Here is a 4,849-nt window from a genome sequence, read left to right as displayed (position 1 = left end):
TTGACTAATGAAATGAACATTCAGGTTTTCACGACTAAAACTCATCAGCTGGCGTCCACAAAAAGTGGATCAGCAGCGTCTACAGCCAGTGTACTGAGGGCATTTGTTTCAGGTTAGTAAATGTGCTTGTAGGACAGAGTGGGTAAAGTTATGATTAACTGTAGCCACATACGTCACCTGCCTCCAGATCCAGAAAAAATCAAATGCCTGTTTTTTTGCAATGTCTCATAGTCGCTATGAGTTTTTCTAACGTAACATGAGGGACTTAAATTCTTTGCACTCAGATGTCAGGATTTGGACCCGAATGGTTCAATAACACTACTAAATACACATGTGAAGAGGTTTTCAGCTGTAAAAGAAAAGTGGTGTGGGGTTTAGTTACTCTTCAAGAACTATTTCGATCTACAGGTCATTACACCTGCATCTCTAGTTTAAATTGAAGGACTGACCCTCACTGCAGATTGTGCTCCAAATAAATGCCTGACCTCATTTTATTGTGAGCCTGATCTGTAAACTGAGATTGGTAGGATACACTTGTTCACTTCTTTTCTCAGTGGTCACTGCAGGCCTCTGAGTGCAGATCATCTTACTACGACGCAAACCCTGCTTCCCAGACTATTGGTTTGTTTAAAGTGCTGAATATCGTGCAGGGCCCTCGGGGGACAGGGAAAGAGAGCTAACCCAGCAGTGTTGTGCGGAGGCCCCCCACTCTAACAAGTGTCACAGTGATCCTGGACTGGTCCTCCCCCTGTGTGAATGCCATGTGAGAGGCGGCTCCATCCATGCCCCCGCCACCTCCGCACAAGGCCCTCCATTGACTTCTAACCTGTTGAGGGACCACAGAGGACAAAGAGCGACGGGGCGGGGCCCGTCCCTCCAACAAGCCTGTGAACAAACGTTAACACGGCTGCAACTGTCCACCCCCTGAATCACTGAATTTATTGACCAACCACAGAGCCCTTTCAGGCCTGCTAGGACTGATAAAGGAAGGGGGACAGGGATGCTGTGAAGGCCCAAGGAAGGAGCCCATGCTTAGGGGACAGGAGGGAGGAGAGGATCTTTGTGACCGTCTGGTGGGTCACAGACCTTTTAGCAGACGTGGGTGCTTTTGTGTCATCTGTAAAATGAGGCCGACCGTAAGTGAGCATCAGGTTGGCCTTGTGTCTGGACTATTAATCAAGATGAGGTCCAAATGGGCGCCCAACGACCGTCAAAGAAGACAAATAATAAGTGAAAGCATGTGTGTTAGACGGGTGTTAATAGAGACATCAAGAAAGCAGCTAAAATGACAACTCCTGGTGCAGAAAAGTGTGTTTCAGTGGCTGTGTCTGCAATTTATTCCAATCAGGGCTGCTCTGTTTTCTGAATGAGACTCTAAACAAAGACTGTGTGCTCAGGCCCAAATCTTGACTCAGACAAAAAAACATATGGGTCAATGAGAAAGGAGATGAAGTCCAAAATGTTCAAAATCACACACGTCTGAGCTCAAGCTTGAGAAAACCTTTTGGAGCGAGTAGCTAGCTGTGAAGAAGAAAGGCTGTGTGTTTTAGCTTCTTTATGTCTTTTCCACCACTCCCCATCTGTTGCTCTAACCATACAAAAGGAATACAGCAAGAGTACACAAAAACCCATATTGCTTTGTGGAGAGGCAACACTATCCACCAAACTACATGGCAAACACACAGCTTAAAGCAGGACATCCCGGCTCTGCACACATCCCTGTTTACTGAAAAGATGATCCGTGCAAGTCAGGGAGACACACATGAATTCAAGATGCCTCCTCATCCTCATCATGAATATTCCCAAAAAGGCTCTTCCCTGATCTGTGGGAGATTCTTTTCTCTTTGGTACAAGCGAGGACCCCCTTCCCTCATTCACAGTCCCCCCTAAATCCACCCATTCACTGCCTATAGGCCCTGATCTCCACATGAAATGATACCCCTCTTTCTCCTCCACTCTCGCAGCCTTTAAGCGCCCATATGCCAGGCAGCGAGGAGGCTGGGAAAGCCCGTAATTGATCAGTAAGTCTTGGCTGAAAAAGTGTGACCAGGGTCAGCCCCCCACGAAGCACGCAAGAGTAGCTTCATATTCAGATTTATTAGGAAATGTAATGGGAGTTCTGCAGAGCAAACATAAATATTTGTGAACAGGCTCTGAAAAGTTTTGGTGCATTGTAGAAATAAGCCAAATAACACAAAATAATGTTTTACACTCTCTACGAAAGATCTTCCCTATTTACAAAGTTAAAAAAGGCAAATTAGGTGACACATTTTTATGTTCTTTAACATTTTATTTCACTCTGAACATCAACTAGAAAAATAGGTTCACATCAGAAAAGTTACAAATGTTTTGTAGAAATCAAACGTTACAATCAACTGTTATAAAACTGTCACAGCAGCAAGTGCCTCATTGATTCATTTGATTAATTGAATATCTTTTATTTAATAACTAAAACATTATCAGTATTTTTGCACAACCTTAGTGATGTTAGAAACCGTAATTACTTTACTTTAAAACATTTTCTTTAAAAAAAAGTCATGTTTTAAGAAAAAAAAATCACAAAGGTTTTATGATGCATTCAAGGGACAGAGAGATGACTCGTTTTAATGCTCCCATGAGGAACTGTTGGCTTGTGTTGATTTTGGCGCCCCCTGTGGACAAAGCAGTACCTCTTATCTCTTTGCTAATTTTGTACTTCACATGTGTATGAGGTGTTTTCTGACAAACTTCTGACCTTGCTTTCTTCAACAGTCAGTTGTGAAAATTTCTGCCTATTTTTCTGCAGCGTGCTTTTAACCGCCTTATCTGTCACTCGTCCCTCATAGTGATTACAGACATTCAAAATACCCATACAGAATTTGTCAGTCTTTTTGCTGGTGAGCTGGTTTGCTTTTGTTCCAGGCGTCTATATTTTAATAATAAACTATAAAACTTCAATCTGATTCATAACCAGCTAAAAATGCTCTTGAGGAGCTTGACTCACACATTCATGCTCTCTCTCGTTCAACCACACACACAATCACAATCACACACACACACACACACACACACACACACACACACACACACACACACACACACACACACACTAGTTTCACTGGCTCTATTTTTTTTAAAAAGGGACACAAAATTTTCTGTCTCTCTTCCACAGGAAGAATTTTAACAGCACCAACTCTGAGACAGAAATCCAGCAGTGGGAGGTTTTCTGTCTTACAACAATACCAGTTATGTTCATAAAACAGCAAAAAGACACAAGTCCTTCATTTTTCTCTGATCATAAAACCTTCAATTATTTTACATTTTTAAGCAACAGCTAATGGTGAAGAATTGTACGTGTTTATTCACAGTTGAAGTGGAACCAGATCTATCCAGCACTACTAAGATCAAACCTGTATGAGCAGCTGACCAGGTATTGTATGTTTGTGGAACAACTGAAATCTTGATTATCCTATTGTTCGATACAGACCATAAATGCACCATCAAAATCTTCCAAATGTTGGGTCGGATATTAAACAAATATGGAGCCCCTAAAGTCCAACGTGATATTAATGTATATCTTGTGCAGATGTTATTATATTAGGCTCACAAGCTGTTATATTTAAAGTGCACACTAGATCACTTATATTGTATGCACAAGATAGTTTTCTTGAGTGCACAAGATAATCATTTAAGAACACAAGTCATTGTGTGCACAAGATAATTTTCCAAAGTGCCCAAGATCTTAACTATGAGAAAAATTATCCACATTTTGGGATTTCAGAGGTCCTAACCCTAACCCAAAATACAGATCAGATCAATAATACGCTTCCTTTGCAACTAGCACTGTTCTCAGTAACCAGATTTCTAAGTTTCATATGCCAAAGACAATGTAGGTAGTATATTTGAAGTTATTTTAATTTTATTTTGCTTTTGCTTTTTAGGAGTTTGATGAGAGGATTGACATGATTCTCATATTTGTATACCAAAATATAAAGCCACAGCCAGCAGCTAATTAGCTTAGCTTAGCCTATCATAGAGATCAGATGCATCAAAAAAAGGCAGCATGGAGTCTAACTCAGAGGACCAGAAATTGCTGATTCAGTACTTTGGTTCAGGTAAAGATAAAACCATAAAATGTATAAATAATGGACCTAGTATCCGTGACATCACCCATCTGTTCCTGAGGCCAATCGATGGCGGCAGCCATATTGGTAATGCGGAACTCAGCCAGGCATAGTGTGACGTAAAGAGGTGGGGTTTGAGCCTCCTAGCCAACAGCTATGTGTTCCCGTCCGGGAGTCAAGTCAGTCATGTCCTTATTTGGGCATAAACTCGTAATCTTTATATCTTCTGAACCGTTGCGTTAGAAAAAATTCAACCCCTGTACAGTGTGTGCCGATAGAGAAATTAGCTACGTAGAGCCAAGCTGTTTTATGAACCAGGCTGTAAACATGTTTATTAATGCTGCAAAGGTCGTCTTTTTTGAATTGGTGTGAATGTGGTTTCCAGTGTTTCTGCAGCCAGACTCAAGCAGATTCTCGATGAAATTGTAGTTTATAACACTTCCGCATGGGCTTCATAGTTTGAGACCGGAGGTTGCCCCTTGGATAAAACCAGTTAAGATAAACTTTTGGGCAGTGTAAGGTTCTTTCCCTGTTTGTGCAAGCTAAGCTAACTAGTACATGCCACTTTCTTCACATTAATTTGAGAGGTACTTCATAAAAAAGGTGCATGAAAAAAAAAGAGCCAATTAAGAGCTCTAGTTTCAGCTTGTGACCCAACATTAGGGTTCAAATCAGATACAGTGGTTGTCCGTTCAGATGAATCAAAATGACAGAGAACTTAATGAATGACCAGAACACAGTGTAAG

The sequence above is a fragment of the Notolabrus celidotus genome, chromosome 15, assembly GCF_009762535.1.
Source record: "Notolabrus celidotus isolate fNotCel1 chromosome 15, fNotCel1.pri, whole genome shotgun sequence".
NCBI lineage: Eukaryota > Metazoa > Chordata > Actinopteri > Labriformes > Labridae > Notolabrus > Notolabrus celidotus.
Note: the sequence above shows the minus strand (reverse complement) of the source record.